Raw genomic sequence first — 20,081 nt, 5'->3', positions numbered from 1 at the left:
CTGGCTTCAGCGGAGTGAAGAGTGCTCAATAACTCTGTATTCAGTACCTGTATATTTTGTCAGCATACTTTTCAATAATTTTCTTGATTGATAAAGTACATTACAATCATCCATGATTTAATGAACGTGACAGGATGGAGGGCCTGCAGTGAGATTTTTAAAGACAGTTTTGTGTTACATGTGCTCCTGAGCTATAGGGGGAGCTCTGTAGAGAAGAATGCAACCAAAAGACAGACAAACCACCAAACAAACTGAACAAACATAGGTAGCTGTCCTTTAAGAGCTGCTTTGTAATAGTTTAAGGAGTCCATGAGGTCACTGGACAGAGGTATTTGGTGTTGCAAACACCTTTGAAGGAAAATTAAGATCCAAGCGTTTAGGGTCGTGGTGTTCCTTTCTTTCCGCTTGACATGGACATAACCATTGACCTAAGGTGATGGCCAGATGTCTTTGGCACCTTGTCTCTTCGGAGGATCCTAGGGTACTACTGATAACTTCTGTAAAATGAACAGTACTTAAGGAGAGTCAAATGAGGAGTGCCACTAACATTCTGAGGGAATGCAAGATATGATATTTTAGACATGTAGTCCATTCTGTAGGCATGATCCCTTGATTGATTTCGGCTGTGCTGTCTGTCCCACGATCCTGCCTGGAGAAGTTATTGTTATTCAGGGTCTGCTTGGTGGATGAAGATCGGAATATAGCATGCATTCTAGGGAGGAACAAAAGAGTGTGGGAGAGCACAGGATGCCTTTGGGAGTTGGTGGCTTTTTGGTGTCATGTCTAAGGGATGCATTCATCCACCCAAACTTAGATCCATCCTGGACAAAGGACATGTGGGTTCTGTGTGGGACCAGCATATGGATTTCAGGTTGGTCTGAAAACTAGGGAAATGTTAATTTAGTGGACTGATCTGGCAACAATCTAAATACTCACCAACTGTACCGTATTTTCGGGACTATAAGTCGCACTGGAGTATAAGTCGCCACCAGCCACTTTATTTATTATAAAAATAAAAAAAAACATAAATAAGTCGGACTGGACTATAAGTCGCATGGACATACAGGTATGCTAACTTAACATGAAAAGTTCAGATGATAATATTGTGACGGCTACCGTTTTCGATGCATATTTCTCTAGTTGTAACTTGTAATCTGGAGAGTATGATTTTCTTTTTGGTGGCATTGTTTCGGGGCTTCTCCGTTGTCTTAAGTTATCAGTAATGTTGAAATTTTTATTTTTCTATGGTAGTCAGAAGTCGCAGGAACAGTCACACAAGCCTTGAGCGCCCTCTCGAGAGGCTGCATTTTACCTACGGATATGTTTGTATTTTGCAGACCACATTGCAAGCCGAACCATAACCTGCACCATCGCTGAACGGTTCTTTTCTAACATATTACCTGCTGTGGACCATAGTACACACCAGGTGTCAGCTGCCAATGTTCGTTGCAGCACCTACCTGTGCAGCTCATGACCCCCCGTGGGTGCGACGCCAGCTCCTTCCAAGTGCAGACGCTAATCCTCCGCTGTCGCTCACCCAGTGCTCCCACGCAGCTCTCAGCGTCAACTTAAACACTCTGCTCACACTGATATCCAAGGGTTGAAGCTGTTTGTTAGCCCTCCCGAATAACAGCAAGCACCGTGTTTGTCTGCTTTCACACGCTGTTTCACAATCATTGTTGGGTGAGGTGAGGAATACGCGTCCAATGTTCTGTTCTCTGATTGGTTATCGCGACCAGCATAACCTATAGGGCAGCCGCCAATACTACAGTGCCCATTATGCATTGCCATTTCCCATTTCTGGGGCCATTTAAACATAGAGCGACTCTGTCATGTAAATTGTTTATTACGGTAAATGAATTGAGAATCTACCGGTATATTTTTCATTTATAAGTCGCTCTGGAGTATAGGTCGCACCCCCGGCCAAAACATGTAAAAAAGTGCGACTTATAGTCCGAAAAATACGGTAGTTGAGTTTTCTGGTTCTTTGCTCTTCATGTCTTCCCATCAGTCATTGTGATCACTCTGTATGCTTATGATTGCTTGGTTGCAACATTTCTGTGTCTGCATGTTTGACAATTCCTTGTTGTGCTTTTGTTTTAATTGTTTTGGCTTCAATAGTATGACCAAAGCAGATGATCACCCCACTGAGTCCCAGCTGCCTGAGATTTCTCCATTATCAAAAAAATAAAAAATAAATCTGAGGGTGTTTTCCTTACCACTGTTGCCAGTGTGCTTCTTCAGGGGTATGGGTGAGGCTTAAACCTTAGTCAAGTATATAACACGTTGGGATGACTGAACACCAGAAAACAGAACAATGCGAAGTTCAAACTAAAACACCACAACATCAAAACCTGACCCAATGACACGACACCTCAGCTTTACTGATGGTGAGTCTTTGGTGTTTTTTTTATGTGAATCTGCCAAGATATATGAAGTTATTAGCTCAGACATTGGAGATTTTTGTTGGGTCAAATGTGACTAGGTTCATGGATTTAGCAGTCTATGTTTACTCAAACAGAAAGTCATTGTTGTGATGCCATCAGCAATAAAATGCCTGTGGGTAGGGTTTCATTTACAAAGTGTTTGCCTACCTGCTTTTCCAGAGTGTACTTCTGATCAAATAAAATAAGAATATTGTAACAGTCCTATTGAAATAAACTGAATATGATCAAATTAGTATTCAATGCGGCTGCGTGTGTGTGAATTAAAATCTTTACACCTTTGAAGCAGCACTCAGGAGAGGCTAAACTATAATGACTGTGATTAATTATTAGATTATGCAAAAGGTAATTAAAATATCAGTCAATATTTACTGGGCCATATGCCATGGGTACTTCTGCCTGTGAATCCTAATAAACTCGGGGAAGGCGCTCTTTGGCAGGTATCTCTGTAATGCTCTTAACCATCTGTCGATCGTCAACCCACTTCCAGCTAATCTTTTGTTTATTCTAACAACGCTAATTCTACACAGGTTTAGGTGTGAAATGACACAGTTGAGCTTTAACACCTTTTATTGTACGGTGTTTTCATTTGGCAGCATGCCTGCCTGACACACACCTCCTACACAGAAGACGATAGGCAGTGAACAATGAGAGTCGCAGTAATGCTGAGCACACATTCTTCTCTGGGATCTGTTTGTGTTTATTTACTATATGTGGATAATCCCTTGCGCTGTAAAGCATCACAATAAAGGTGTAGGGTTTGCTTGTTCTTCTCCTGAGTTACAAAAGGCTCTGAGCTGCACACCTCCAGTCCAAAGTCAAAGAAAGCCCATTTGAAGCATCTAAAGTGAGATGATTTATGGAAAATTAATTTGGACATTTTTGTCTTTGCTGTTGTTCTGAGTTCTTTGTGGTAAGATGTGCTTGATATGTTTCTTCCCCAGTCTGTAAATGTTAATACATATTGGACCTTATTTACTACATGCGCAAACACCATAGTTCCCACAAATAAAAGTGTGCATGCTGATTTACTTATTGTGCGTCTTGAGGTGTGTCTACCCAAGTGGGCAAAAATATGCAATGTGAAAATGCAAATAGCTGAGGTTTACACACACAATGAGTAGTAAGTTCTGATTGTGTCTGGTATTGTGTGCATTTGAAACCCAGGGATACTTACTGCACATAACAGACTACTGTTCCAGCATCTGAGATGCTGCTGCCTTCTTATAAACACAATAAAAAAAATTATTCAGTGTATAGCGGGATGAAGGTCCTGGGTCCTGATTGAAAAGACGTTCCCGCTAGCTTGGCTAACGGGGAATTCCCCTTTGGCTGACCTGGTAGAGGAATGGTCTTTGGTGCGAGCCATCCGGGTTCGATCCCACCGCCGTCCCGGCCACAAAGGTCCTGAGGTCACAATCTGGCATCACGAACAGGATGTGGGTAGTCACAGAACATGCTTAAATGCACCTGTGACTTCTGGAAGAAGTCACAAATGGTGGGGAGATATGTAGCGGGATGAAGGTCCCGGGTCCTGATTGAAAAGACATTCCTGCTAGCTTGGCTAATGGGGAATTCCCCTTTGGCTGACCTGGTAGAGGAATGGTCTTTAGTGCGAGCCATCTGGGTTCGATCCACCGCCGGCCTGGCCACAAAGGTCCTGCGGTCACAAGTGTAAACATCGGGCATAGTTAAAGAGTTAAAACTTTAGGTTGTGCTTGTTTGATTAACAACAGATGTCTCTGTGCATGTACATTGAGTGTGACTCCTGATTGTAGCTGGCATCGATATGCTTTAAAGTAACTTTCATGTGAAGGCTGCATTTCATGAAAGGTGGTATAAAATGTTTCTACAATCAAATTAGATAATTTTGTACTCACCCCATGTCACGATTTGTTCATGACATAAACACATACACACATCTAGGTGCATACTCTCATGCACGTGCCACTAGCTTAGCTCATGGCAAGCTAACAGAAGACACTTTCGTTTTGGGCCGAACAACTAGCCAGGTTTCTCTGTATTCTGTGTTAGTACGCGCCTGCTGCCAACATGTTGATGAATTCTTGCGCAAAAAGTAGTTCCTAGATGACTGTGATATATTCCTGTGAGATAATGAGTATATCTCATCTAAAGTCATTCTAAAATTTACCAGTAATAAAATTCTAAAGATAGCTGAAGTTTTAAGAGTGGCTGTAATGAATATTTAAGAAACTTCACCTGTTATTGCTTAAGCACATTGTAAACATTGACATGAAGGAGTTTGATGGGGAAGAGTTCAGAAAGATACGATTGGAATGTTTTGATTACCATTTACATTTGGCGATGAAAGACTTGGGTGTTAACTTTGTGTTAAAGTCAGAACAAGAAGCTGCACTGAAAGAGATCTATCTGGGAAGAGACACATTCTGTGTGTTGTCACTCCAGCAAGAGCGACACACTGAGCAGGGTGGCGAAAGTAGTCCGACGAGCACAATTTGGGTGAGCTATCCCACAATGCCAAAATAGCAGAGATGTCGCTCCAACAAGAGCGGTACGATGTGATCTGTTGTCTGTGAATGAAGCACACAGAGTACAGTTCTCTGTGTATTCCACTGGCAGAATGCAGGATAATTATTCACCAGTTTAAATCATCAGTGGAACAATAATTACATTTCTGAAATAGCATATTGTTGTTGTTTTCTATTTAATTCTTTAAAGTGCCAGCATGTAAAAACACTCATTTGTGTGGCAAAGTTTGTAACTTAGCACAAGATGCAAAGCTGAAAATGGCTCATTGAATTTCATTTAGTGCTTAAAGTCATTAACACACGCAAAATCATCATTTACATTCAACTGTCTACGTCACGTTACTCACCCACTGTCGTGCAAAATTATTCTTCATGAGTTACCCACAAAATATTTTCCAACCCCAGAAACAAAAGTTTAGAAAGCCCACACAATTTAGCACTCATTATTGGAGATCTTAGTTTCAGACCCATTACATGGTATGATTGGGCAGTTGGACAATTCCATCATCCATCTCTGATGGCTGGTCAACATCATGATGTAGAGCCACCATGATGATGCCACGCCCACAAACTATTTTCATTGTTCATGCTACAAATGCATTTGTTTACTGTGATTCAGGAGTATTAGTCATAGAGTGCTCAGATGCACTCAAAAAACTGATTCATTGGATTGGATTTCCATCTAATAACGTTATAATAGACGTCCTGCGTTTTTTATGAATTACATGCTGACATGCAGCAGCCAGCTGAAGAGCTCAGCTCAGAGTGAGTTATACAGTGAGGAAAATAAGTATTTGAACACCCTACAATTTTGCAAGTTCTCCCACTTAGAAATCATGGAGGGATCTGAAATTTTCATCTTAGGTGCATGTCCACTGTGAGAGACATAATCTAAAAAAAAAAAAAAAAAAAAAAAAAATCCAGAAATCACAATGTATGATTTTTTTTTAAACAATTTATTGTATGTTACTGCTGCAAATAAGTATTTGACCCCCTACCAACCAGCAAGAATTCTAGCTCACACAGACCTGTTCATTTTTCTTTAAGAAGCCCTCTTATTCTGCACTCTTTACCTGTATTAATTGCACCTGTTTGAACTTGTTACCTCAATCAATCAATTCAATCAATTTTATTTATATGGCGCCAAATCACAACAAACAGTTGCCCCAAGGTGCTTTATATTGTAAGGCAAGGCCATACAATAATTACGTAAAAACCCCAACGGTCAAAACGACCCCCTGTGAGCAAGCACTTGGCGACAGTGGGAAGGAAAAACTCCCTTTTAACAGGAAGAAACCTCCAGCAGAACCAGGCTCAGGGAGGGGCAGTCTTCTGCTGGGACTCGTTGGGGCTGAGGGAGAGAACCAAGAAAAAGACATGCTGTGGAGGGGAGCAGAGATCAATCACTAATGATTAAATGCAGAGTGGTGCATACAGAGCAAAAAGAGAAAGAACACTCAGTGCATCATGGGAACCCCCCAGCAGTCTAAGTCTATAGCAGCATAACTAAGGGATGGTTCAGGGTCACCTGATCCAGCCCTAACTATAAGCTTTAGCAAAAAGAAAAGTTTTAAGCATAATCTTAAAAGTAGAGAGGGTGTCTGTCTCCCTGATCTGAATTGGGAGCTGGTTCCACAGGAGAGGAGCCTGAAAGCTAACGGCTCTGCCTCCCATTCTACTCTTACAAACCCTAGGAACTACAAGTAAACCTGCAGTCTGAGAGCGAAGCGCTTTATTGGGGTGATATGGTACTACGAGGTTCCTAAGATAAGATGGGACCTGATTATTCAAAACCTTATAAGTAAGAAGAAGAATTTTAAATTCTATTCTAGAATTAACAGGAAGCCAATGAAGAGAGGCCAATATGGGTGAGATATGCTCTCTCCTTCTAGTCCCTGTTAGTACTCTAGCTGCAGCAATTTGAATTAACTGAAGGCTTTTCAGGGAACTTTTAGGACAACCTGATAATAATGAATTACAATAGTCCAGCCTAGAGGAAATAAATGCATGAATTAGTTTTTCAACATCACTCTGAGACAAGACCTTTCTAATTTTAGAGATATTGCGTAAATGCAAAAAAAGCAGTCCTACATATTTGTTTAATATGCGCTTTGAATGACATATCCTGATCAAAAATGACTCCAAAATTTCTCACAGTATTACTAGAGGTCAGGGTAATGCCATCCAGAGTAAGGATCTGGTTAGACACCATGTTTCTAAGATTTGTGGGGCCAAGTACAATAACTTCAGTTTTATGAGTTTAAAAGCAGGAAATTAGAGGTCATCCATGTCCTTTATGTCTGTAAGACAATCCTGCTAATTATTAGCGAATTGGTGTGTTCCTCTGGCTTCATGGATAGATAACCTGGGTATCTTCTGTGTAACAATGAAAATTTAAGCAATGCCGTCTATAATCTGCCTAAGGGAAGCATGTATAAAGTGAATAAATTGGTCCTAGCACAGAACCTTGTGGAACTCCATAATTAACCTTAGTCTGTGAAGAAGATTCCCCATTTACATGAACAAATTGTAATCTATTAGATAAAGATGATTCAAAACCCCCCGCAGCGCAGTGCCTTTAATACCTATGCATGCTCTAATCTCTGTAATAAAATTTTATGGCCACAGTATCAAAAAGCAGCACTGAGGTCTAACAGAACAAGCACAGAGATGAGTCCACTGTCTGAGGCCATAAGATCATTTGTAACCTTCACTAATGCTGTTTCTGTACTATGATGAATTCTAAAACCTGACTGAACTCTTTCAAATAGACCATTCCTCTGCAGATGATCAGTTAGCTGTTTTACAACTACCCTTTCAAGAATTTTTGAGAGAAAAAGAAGGTTGGAGATTGGCCTATACTTAGCTAAGATAGCTAGGTCAGTGATGGCTTTTAAGTAATGGTTTAATTACTGCCACCTTAAAAGCCTGTGGTACATAGCCAACTAATAAAGATAGATTGATCATATTTAAGATCGAAGCATTAATAATGGTAGGGCTTCCTTGAGCAGCCTGGTAGGAATGGGGTCTAATAGACATGTTGATGGTTTGGATGAGTAACTAATGAAAATAACTCAGACAGAACAATCTGAGAGAATGAGTCTAACCAAATACCACATCACTGAAAGCAGCCAAAGATACGATACGTCTTTGGGATGGTTATGAGTAATTTTTTCTCTAATAGTTAAAATTGTATTAGCAAAAAAAGGCATGACGTCCATTACTAGTTAAAGTTAAAGGAATACTCGGCTCAACAGAGCTCTGACTCTTTGTCAGCCTGGCTACAGTGCTGAAAAGAAACCTGGGGTTGTTCTTATTTTCTTCAATTAGTGATGAGTAGTAAGACGTCCTAGCTTTACGGAGGGCTTTTTTATAGAGCAACAGACTCTTTTTCCAGGCTAAGTGAAGATCTTCTAAATTAGTGAGACGCCATTTCCTCTCCAACTTACGGGTTATCTGCTTTAAGCTGCGAGTTTGAGAGTTATACCACGGAGTCAGGCACTTCTGATTTAAAGCTCTCTTTTTCAGAGGAGCTACAGCATCCAAAGTTGTCTTCAATGAGGATGTAAAACTATTGACGAGATACTCTATCTCACTTACAGAGTTTAGGTAGCTACTCTGCACTGTGTTGGTATATGGCATTAGTGTTATGTGTCGGACGCAGCTCGGAGAACCGACCAGCGTTTGAAGGACCCAGTATGAAATAAGCAGAGCACGGTACAAAGGCTAACTGAATTTAATACATAACAGTGATAATATAATAAAAAGGTGCGGCCTGGCGTGGTGTGCTCCCAGCAGCGCTAACGGTCCGGAGCCAGAAGCTGTTTCGGACCCAAGGACCCCGCCGACACCCCCAGGTGGCCGCAACAACCGAGTCTGTGAAAGAAGGAACCATTATGTGAGTCCACACTCTACACACAGAACACTTAAAGGTGTACAAACAGCAAACACTTCCTGCTTGATTACTGATCAGCTTCCCAACCTGCAGGCATGGAACATCCAGTTCACAAAAACTCCACCGCAGTGGAAGCTGATACATGACTACAACAGCTCAATACAATAAGGTGTGAGGGACACCACATTTACTGACTGTATACTGTTAGTCACAAAAATAACGTACCTCAGGAAGTGTGCTTGACGAGCGTGAGAGCCTCACCCCCGTCCTCTTTCACAGACTGTGCATCAAACCTGGACGTTCTGCAGCATCCGCTGTTGATGAGATGGCTCCCGAGACGACGATCTCACCCGTCTGGTCACAAGGTCGAGTCTCGGCAAATACACACTGTGGCACGGTCCAGTCTTAAATGCCAACATGTTCCATCCATCCAGATGCACCACAGCTGTGAGTCCTGACGAGTCGCAGGTGATCAGGGTGAGGTCCTGACCAGCCTCACAACACAGTCCACTCAGTCCAACGCAGCCACCTGGGAGGAAACCAAAAGACAAACAAACCGGCAGCCAGGCCCCCCCAGCCATATAACAATTAGAGACATAAAGAAGGAATCATATCCTTAAACCTAGTTACAGCACTTTCTGAAAGACTTCTAGTGTAATGAAACTTATTCCCACTGCTGGGTAGTCCATCAGAGTAAATGTAATGTTATTAAGAAATGATCAGACAGAAGGAGTTTCAGGGAATACTGTTAAGTCTTCAATTTCCATACCTAAGTCAGAACAAGATCTAAGATATGATTAAAGTGGTGGGGTGGACTCATTTACTTTTTGAGCAAAGCCAATAGAGTCTAGTAATAGATTAAATGCAGTGTTGAGGCTGTCATTCTCAGCATCTGTGGGATGTTAAAATCACCCACTATAATTATCTTATCTGAGCTAAGCACTAAGTCAGACAAAGGTCTGATATCTACAGAGAAACTCACAGTAACGACCAGGTGGACGATAGATAAAACATAAAACTGGTTTTTGGGACTTCCAATTGGATGGACAGGAACAAGAGTCAAGCTTTCAAATGAATTAAAGCTCTGTCTGGGTTTTTGATTAATTAATAAGCTGGAATGGAAGATTGCTGCTAATCCTCCGCCTCGGCCCGTGCTACGAGCATTCGGGCAGTTAGTGTGACTCGGGGGGTGTTGACATCATTTAAACTAACATATTCATCCTGCTGTACCAGGTTTCTGTAAGGCAGAATAAATCAATATGTTGATCAATTATTATATCATTTAATAACAGGGACTTAGAAGAGAGAGACCTAATGTTTAATAGACCACATTTAACTGTTTAGTCTGTGGTGCAGTTGAAGGTGCTATATTATTTTTCTTTTTTAATTTTATGCTTAAATAGATTTTAAACCTGTATAAAAGATACCTGTTCACGACACTCAATCAATCACACTCCAACCTGTCCACATAGCCAAGACCAAAGAGCTGTCTAAGGACACCAGGGACAAAACTGTAGACCTGCACAAGGCTGGGATGGACTACAGGACAACAGGCAAGCAGCTTGGGCGAAGACAACAACTGTTATGATTATTTATTAGAAAGTGGAAGAAACACAAGATGACTGTCAATCTCCCTCGGAGTCTGGATTCCATGCAAGATCTCACTTTGTGGGGTAGGATGATTCTGAGAAAGCTCAGAACTACACAGGAGGACCTGGTCATGACCCGAAGAGAGCTGGGACCACAGTCACAAAGATTACATTAGTAACACATGATGCTGTCATGGTTTAAAATCCTGCAGGGCAGCAAAGTTCCCCTGCTCAAGCCAGCACATGTCCAGGCCCATTTGAAGTTCACCAGTGACCATCTGGATGATCCAGAGGAAGCATGGGAGAAGGTCATGTGGTCAGATGAGACCAGAATAGAGCTTTTTGGAATCAACTCCACTTACCATGTTTAGAAGATGAGACAACCCCAACAAAACCATCCCAACCATGAAGCATGGGGGGGAAACATCATACTCTGGGGTGCTCTTCGGCAAAGGGGACAAGACGATTGCGCCGTATTGAAGGAGGATGGATGAGGTCATGTATTGCAAGATTTTCCCTCCTTCCCTCAATAAGAGTCATTGAAGATGGTCATGGCTGGATCTTCCAAAATGACAATGACCCCAAACACACAGCGAGGGCAACTAAGGGGCTCCGTAAGAAGCATTTCTAGGTGCTGAAGTGGCCTGGCCAGTCTCCAGACCTAAACTCAATAGAAAATCTTTGGAGGGAGCTGAAACTCCAAACCCGAAAGATCTGGATAAGATCTGTATGGATCTGCTGCAGTGTGTGCAAACTTGGTCAAGATCTACAGGAACATTTGACCTCTGTAATTGCAACAAAGGCTACTGTAGCAAATGTTAACATTGATTTTCACAGTGTTCAAATACTTATTTGCAGCAGTAATATACAAATAAATTATTTAAAAAAATCATACATTGTGATTTCTGGATTTTGTTTTTGTTTTTTTTTAGATTATGTCTCTCACAGTGGAGATGCACCTAAGATGAAAATTTCAGACCCCTCCATGATTTCTAAGTGGGAGAACTTGCAAAATCGCAGGGTGTTCAAATACAAACTGAGCAGTTTTCCTCACTGTATTTGTGCCTTTAATATCTGAAAGGAAATGCTTTTGACAAAACTACAGATTTTGTTTATTATATTTATGTCCAGAGATCAAGGATCCACCATGTACATCAAGGATCCAGTGACCATGTACAGATTTGATTGATTTTTATTTATGTCCAGAGATCAAGGATCCAGTGACCAGTTTCATATTTATTTAATTTAAGACGCAATAAAATGTTGACATATGAAACCTGTAAAGCCTACTTTTAGTACACAGAAAATTCACAACAGGTATCAATAAGGGAATCGATAATAGCATTGATATCAATAAAATCTTATCAATACCTATCCCTAATCGTATCGCACCAAATCGCATTGTATTGCACTGTGAGGAAATGAATCGCCGTCGAATAATATCAAATCGCATCGAAACGGGAACAGGAGGAATCGTATCATCAATATCATCATGTAATGTCATGTAACATCATGTATCGCTATATGCATCGTATCACTGGTAGTATATCGAGGTGCATATCGAATCATTGTCAGAGATGAGATTCTCATGTCTATAGGCCAGGGTTGCACTGGACTCCCCTGAAATCTGATTGGACACAGATGGTTGATATGTCATGGCACCACATTTCTGGTTGAAAAGAGCTGCATTTTGAAATCAGTGACACATATTGACTGCTAGGCCCCTCCTGTACAGTAGTGAGTGCTATGTACCACAAAAAGTTCTAATCCACCTTAGTAGAAGAAGAAAATGTTGACTCATGGACTCCTAATGACACCAAAGTTTAATCGTGAGTAAACAACTGTATTTTATGCCATAATTGAGGTCCCGGTTGTCAAAAGTGGCATTTCTCCTTTAATTTGAGTTGTTTTATATATGCATGCTTCTCCAGTGATTTGAGCAGGCAGCTGTTGATTCATGAGATATAACTTGAAGATGCTAAGGCTGAAAGAAATACAGGTAATTTACCCCTCCTCTGTTCTGTATAAATCCTGTGTAACCTCTTAATTTTGCTCTCTGAAGGACTTATTTTAAATAACATCTTAATTTTGCTGTCTGAGTTGCACATTTGTGACACAACTTTAGATAAATAACACTATGTAACACAATTTTTGTTCCTGGCTTTTAATTGTTATATTTCAACTGCTTATGTCTAAAGTCTATGGAAAAAATGACTACATTCAGCACAAACTTTGATTTTTTTTAACGTTCTAGAAAGTTCTAAACGTTTCTTGAAATTTCTAGATAATTCTGGAAACTTCTAGAAAATTCTGGACAGTTCTAGCCGTTAAAGAATATTCTAGAAGACTACTCAGTAGTAGTGAAGGTGAATCGGGAATATTCTTGAAAACAGACAAATTTCAAAATATCATTGTCCTGATCACAGAAGCAAAGTTTCTGTGGAATAACGGCTATTTTCTATTTATTTAAGGTTAGGAAAACACACTGTGTACCCAGGAACAAAACAAAAATAAAAATTTGTTACATAGTGTAATCTGAAGTTATCTTTCTTAAACTCTAACTGAAAGCAAATCTCTACAACTTGATAGAAATTAATTAAAAAATAAAATCAAGCTTCCTGATGAAGTGGTGTAGAGGAGGATTTTCTTTAAAAGAAGACCTGGATGTTCAGCTACATTTGCCAAAAGTACATTTGAGATGAAAGCCTAGGTTTGACGCTTTGGTGAAAGAAATGTTTGTATTTCTTCATAACTGATGTAAATAAGTCCAAGACATAGTCATTGACTTGGAAATGTTCATGTTTCCTCCCCTGACCTGTCTGAGAGAAAGCTGGCAGTAAAACTGATTCTTATTTACAGGTACAGTAGTGTTCAGAATAATAGTAGTGCTATGTGACTAAAAAGATGAATCCAGGTTTTGAGTATATTTCTTATTGTTACATGGGAAAACAGGTACAGTAGATTCAGTAGATTCTCACAAATCCAACAAGACCAAGCATTCATGATATGCACACTCTTAAGGCTACTGAAATTGGGGCTATTAGTAAAAAAAAAGTTGAAAAGGGGGTGTTCACAATAATAGTAGCATCTGCTGTTGACGCTACAAACTCAAAACTGTTATGTTCAAACTGCTTTTTAGCAATCCGGTGAATCACTAAACTAGTATTTAGTTGTATAACCACAGTTTTTCATGATTTCTTCACATCTACGAGGCTTTAATTTTGGTGGTTTGGAACCAAGATTTTGACCGTTTACTAGTGTGCTTGGGATCATTGTCTTGTTGAAACAACCCATTTCAAGGGCATGTCCTATTCAGCATAAGGCAACATGACCTCTTCAAGTATTTTGACATATCCAAACTGATCCATGATACCTGGGTATGCGATATATAGGCCCACACCATAGTAGGAGAAACATGCCCATATCATGATGCTTGCACCACCATGCTTCACTGTCTTCACTGTGAACTGTGGCTTGAATTCAGAGTTTGGGGGTCATCTCACAACTGTCTGCGGCCCTTGGACCCACCCCCCCCCAAAAAAAAACAGTTTTAACTCTCATCAGTCCACAAAATATTCCTCCATTTCTCTTTAGGCCAGTTGATGTGTTCTTTGGCAAATTGTAACTTCTTCTGCACATGTCTTTTATTTAACAGAGGGACTTTGCAGGGGATTCTTGCAAATAAATTAGCTTCATACAGGCGTCTTCTAACTGTCACAGCACTTACAGGTAATTCCAGAGTGTCTTTAATCATCCTGGAGCTGATCAATGGGTGAGCCTTTGCCATTCTTGTTATTCTTCTGTCCATTTGATGGTTGTTTTTCCATTTTCTTCCACGCGTCTCTGTTTTTTTGTCCATTTTAAAGCATTGGAGATCACTGTAGATGAACAGCCTATAATTTTTTGCACCTGCGTATAAGTTTTCCCCTCTCCAATCAACTTTTTAATCAAACTACACTGTTCTCCTGAACAATGTCTTGAACGTCCCGTTTTCCTCAGGCTTTCAAAGAGAAAAGCATGTCAACAGGTCCTGGCTTCATCTTACATAGGGGACACCTGATTCACACCTGTTTGTTCCACAAAATTGATGAATTCACTGACTGTATGCCATACTGCTATTATTGTGAACACCCCTTTTCTACTTTTTTTTTACCAATAGCCCAATTTCATAGCCTTAAGAGTGTGCATATCATGAATGCTTGGTCTTGTTGGATTTGTGAGAATCTACTGGTACCTTGTTCTGTTGTGTGGGCCGCCCGAAGAGAAGGTACTGCTGGCTCACCACCAGAGGGGCGTCCTGCCTGTTGTCACGTTTCAGGCACCAGAGGGCGCAGTTGCCGGAGCCCGGAGGTGACAGCTGTCATTCATCATTCATCACCACCATCCATAAAAGCCTGGGAGAGACATCAGAACTCTGCCGAGTTATCAGTTTACCACACAGGTAACCCACCTCAGCCATTCTGTGCCGTACGCACACGTTTTTGCATCAGAGCTTTTTGCAGTCGTTAACCTTTTTGTACACTTGCACCTTAAGCCGAGTTTGTGGAAGTTGGAGGAGTTGGCGTCTCCACTCCTCACTTCTGACTTGATTAAGTGATACATAAGGCACTGCACGTACTCTGTGTTCCTGGAGGTGGAGGTTTTCCCTCACAAAGGAACTGTATTTTAGCTGACTTGATTGCTGGGTGTTCACACACCCACCCCGTACCTGTCTCTTTTCCTGCCAGCAGTACCGGATCTGACAGCTGGAAGCGGTGGCCACCTGGGGACTCAGAACTTGGCGGCTCCGGTGTGTTGCAGGTCTCCGTTGGCGGTGGAACATCATGGGTCCCGGCTCTTCTCTGGTTAGGCATCTCCTATCCTTGGCCTGCCCACGCGTCACCTTTTGTTAGACTGATATTGACCGACTAAAAAGCATATTTTGACCTGTTGTGCACATTTGCAGTAATAAATTGTATTTGTTGGATTCTCTATTGGCCGTTCATTTACGCCCCCTGGTGTTGGTCCGTGCATTTCACTTTCCCCAACAGGATAACTCGGCCATGTCATGGATTCCAAGGGGCACATACCACCGGTTGAACAACCAATGGAGATGCAAGGTGTGCAGGCTCCAGCAGGAGGCGTGTTGGGTGAGTTGCAGCAGATTCTAACCACCCTCACTGCTCGGCTGGATTTAGTGACCGAGCAGAATATACTGCTCAATTGTAGGATGGAGGCTTCATCACCGCTCAGGTGGAAGCGTGCGGGACAGGGCCTGGCTGCAGCTCCTCCTCCTGCGGACCTGTCACAGAACAGAGACCTCCCAGTGGTCGTTCAACGGACCCCCCCCCCCCCCCCCCCCCCCCCCCATCCCCTGAAGCATACAATAGCCCCCGGAACCGTACGGGGGATATGTCGAGACGTGCACGGACTTCTAATGCAGTGTTCGCTCGTCTTTGCACAACGCCCCGTGATGTACGCATCAGAACAGAGCCGGGTGGCTTATGTTATAAATTTGCTTCGAGGCGAGGCACGCACCTGGGCTACGGCACTCTGGGAACAGAATTCACGGCTAGCAACATACACTAGGTTTATTCAGGAGTTCAGACAAGTGTTTGATCATCCCAACCGAGGCAAAAACTGTGTCAAATGTGCTACTGTCAATCCGACTGGGGCGCAGGAGCGCCGCTGAGTATGCAGTCGACTTCCGCGTTGCGGCAGGGAGAGCCGGCTGGAATACATTTCACTTTCCCCACAGTTTCCCATTGTAACAATAAGAAACATACTCAAAACCTGGATTCATCTTTTAGTCACATAACACTGCTATTATTTTGAACACTACTGTATTATCAAGTTTTAGAAAATTGCTTTCAGTTTGAGTTTGTGGAAGATAATTTAGACATTTTTATTCTTTATATGTTTTGTATTTCTTGTATTTGAAAATGGCATAAACAAAGTACAATGTGTGAAATTCCAAGTGTTCCAATGCTTTTGGAGGGCACTGTATCTGAACCTTAGGGCCCTGTCCCAATGCGTTTAGGAGGATTTGCGGATGAATGCGCACAAAAGTGGCCCACATCCACCAAACAACTGCAATAACCGTGTAACATTCCTGTATGAGTCGGGCCGCATCCGAACATGTCCGTGATCATCCGCAGAGGCATGCATGTCCGCAGCCAGGATTTTTGAGCGGCTCAAAATCCTGCTGCGGATGACATCTGCGTCACTGCCTGAACACATACTGAAGACATACGCAGGACATACACAACCAACACGCCCAATATCCCCTGTCATCCGCTGGTATCCGCAACCGATGGGTTGGCGCAGCTTGGTGGTGGACCGGGACAGCGTGCAAAACAGATATGACGCGTGCCCAGCACGGCCACATCACGGTTGCAAATGGTATGTTGCACATGCAGACAGAGTGGGCACGGATGGAGCGAGTGCATCACGGCCGCTTGTGCCCCTCATGGGGGCGCCTCCGCGGTCGCCTTCGCTTCTGTTCCCTGTTATATCTGCTTTTCTTCCTCATGTATTCGCTGATCCACCCCGGGACATTTGTCATTTCTGCCCACCTTTGTTGCGGATGCTCAGCTGTTGTCTCCTCATTTCATGCGCAAATCCTCCTAAACGCTAGTGGGACAGGGCCCTTATGATGAGTGCATAATGAGTGTGGTATTATTACTGTTTTGTTTAACAATGTTTAATTTTCACTGTTCCTGCACTTTGTGTGAAATCATAGTTATATTGTATATCATATTGATATGACAATATTGAGATATGATAAATTGGCCATATTGTACAGTCCTACTGTCAACTAGCTGAAAAGTTTGAATATTAAGTTACATTTGCATTAAAAAAAAGTCTGAAGGACCTAAATGACACGGTGAGATGTTGAAGAGCTTCACTCGATCATGTCTGCGCCATATACATATTAAATATATAGATGTGCTTTTTTTTTAGTTTGGGCTACATATATTTATCCGACACATAATTGAATTGAGTTTATCCAATGTGTCATTTTTTTGAGTGTGAAGGATGGCAATAAGTCAACTCATGCAAGGTGCTCACTACACACTGGAGCAACTAGGGGATTAAGGACCTTGCCCAAGGGAATCGAGGATCCTCTGGTCTCAAGCCCAATGCTTAACCACTAGACCATCACCTCTCCTATTGACCCTATTAACCAGAGGCAACTGGTTCATTATACTACTTTGTAAATGGTTTTGGTTAGTGGGTAACTCAAACTATTTGAAGAAACTAATTACCTCCAACTGTATACTTTTTCTCAACTCAAAATAAAAATATATATATATTTATTAGTCATATTAATAATTAATTAATAACATGAATATATATATATAAAAGAACTAGGTTGATTTGTGTAAGGGCTTTCTCACATCAAGGAGGTCACAGGCTCAAATCTGACCTGGTCCTCTCTGGGTGGAGTTTGCACGTTCTCCCCCTTGTTTGTGTGGGTTACCTCTAGGCGCAGGGGTGGCCAAATTCGGTCCTCGAGAGCCACATTCCTGACACTCTCAAGGACCGAACTTGGCCACCCCTGCTCTAGGGGCTCCAGCTTCCTCCCACTTCCAAAGACATTCAGGTTAGGTGACTGTGTTCCTGAGCTTTGATTTGCTGAGTGCTTCCATTCTGTATTGACAATCAAATGACTCAGGATGAAAGATCAGTATTGATGATCAAAGTTAGGATAAATCTCTTTATCGAGATCCACACCAACATTTCCTTCATCCATTCCCCACCACTTGATCAAAATGTATTTAAAATTGGTTCATTACTTCTGCTAAATATGAAAAACAAACTGATGCTTGTGATCACATCATGTCTTTGATGGAGATAATAAATAATAAATATTTAATTGAGTAAAGATTGACACGAAAAACACCAGAAGTATGTTGTCTTTATACATCTTGTTTTTCCAACTTCTGTGTGGGTTTAATGTAGTTTTTCTACAAGTATTTTTGGCAATGGTCTTCATAGAGTCAGACACTGTTTCATGTACTAACACGCTCTAATATTTTGTCGGGTTGGGATGAGGAGCTCTTTCAGGTTTCATGTTTTTTCTCAAGGACACTGTTTTATAAGTGTTAGTGAGGAGTGTTCAGGGATCTGTGCACGAACCTTTGAGTTTATGGCCAAACCACTCACCTGATATTCATCACACATTTAGAACTGGTGCTACTTCTGTTGTTTAAATCTAGGATGAATAAAAACAACTTAAAATGTTGTTAATAAGACATCGACATTAAACCAAATTAATTTTACTTTACCAAAGTAACCATTAATACTTGATTTTCTGTTTTGTTTTGTTTTTTTTTAGTTAAATGAAATAGTTTGGAACAGCCATTTCCACAATGCATTTCAGGCTAACTCAGAGGGTTTTATAGTGTGCCCTGGATTCCTGTCTTGTGTCAAGCCACCTCCTACCTCTGAGTGACACCTGGAGGGTTTGATCTCAGCACACACTGCCCTCCTCCCTCCTCCATTTCTCCACTGAATGCCCATTCCCAGGCCTTGCAGCCTGTTGTGGAGACCCATGGTTGAAGAAGAGTCAGCTGACCATGAGAGCAGATCTGGTTGCTGCTCTGCAGAAACCTGTTGGGTGGTGTGGTGGTTCTTCAGGAAGATCTCAGGTTTCTACAATTCATGCCAGCTCATTTTTGATTAGAAAGGAATGTGATTTAGGTGTTTATTTTCAATTCGTGGATGAACCATATGAGTTCTTTTTGTTGGAACAAGCAGACAGAATTTTTGGATTTGCCAAGAGGTCGGTCATCTCAGAAATGTGTAAGTGTGCGGGTGAGAATATAAATGAATCTGACATCAAATGTTTTTGGTGGGTGTTGGCAGGAAAAAAGAGGAGGGTCAGGCATATAATTTGAGACGCATATGGCGCCAAACAAAAACACAAAGTGGTGTAACCAAGAGGAGAAACTGAGTCACCCTCAGGACTCACTCTCTAAAAGGCAAAGCCAGGGAAACAAAACCACTGTAGATGAGCTTTAAATTAGAACCTGCTTCAAATGCTGCACCTCAGGGCTGATGAGGAGACCATGTGAAAACGTCACCAGCAGCATTCATTGTCACTTAAGCCTGCTCACCCAGCAATACATCAGCTGCACGCAACCAGAGAGAAACCCGCAGTGTGCAAACAGCTGGCTGCTGTCCGAGGCACAATTAACAACCTAATGAGGACGTACCTCCAGTAGTCAATAGTTAAATCGTCATGGTCAGAGATGAGAAGAGGATAAACAGAGTAACTGCACATTATACTGCATCCTACAGGTGTCCTTCATAATAACTCACACTGTTTACTGACAGAAATGGGGTTTCTGCAGAGTGTCACTTTGTTTGTTGTTACTTTTCAATAGAATGTCTTTAAATCTGCATTTGTACGTGCTTTGGCCATTCCTTGCATTTCTGTGGGCTTGACTAGTCAACTATTATAACCACTGACTGTGTTGTATGCAGCAGTCAGCCATTTGGTCAGCTATGGAGAAATGGCAGCTCGTACTGCAGCAGAGGGCCCTGACATTCAGCTAAAGGCTAAATGGTCAAGAAATTCTGATGTGTGGAAGAACTTTACAGAAAATGAGGCCTGTTCCATTGTGACGTGCAAGTTGTCTGTAGTGGTACTGAACTT

General features: G+C 41.7%; 1 long non-coding RNA gene across 1 annotated transcript; it reads left to right on the top strand.

The window, feature by feature from the left end:
- Window positions 1-1,633: 1,633 nt before the first annotated feature.
- Window positions 1,634-19,787, top strand: LOC117519873. Its single transcript, XR_004563468.1, has 4 exons — window positions 1,634-1,932; window positions 4,156-4,158; window positions 13,483-13,492; window positions 19,777-19,787. It is a non-coding gene; the product is annotated as an uncharacterized LOC117519873 (long non-coding RNA).
- The last annotated feature ends 294 nt before the right edge of the window (window positions 19,788-20,081 follow it).

This window comes from Thalassophryne amazonica, chromosome 1, assembly GCF_902500255.1.
Source record: "Thalassophryne amazonica chromosome 1, fThaAma1.1, whole genome shotgun sequence".
Lineage (NCBI taxonomy): Eukaryota > Metazoa > Chordata > Actinopteri > Batrachoidiformes > Batrachoididae > Thalassophryne > Thalassophryne amazonica.
This window is presented reverse-complemented; position numbering and strand designations above follow the sequence as displayed.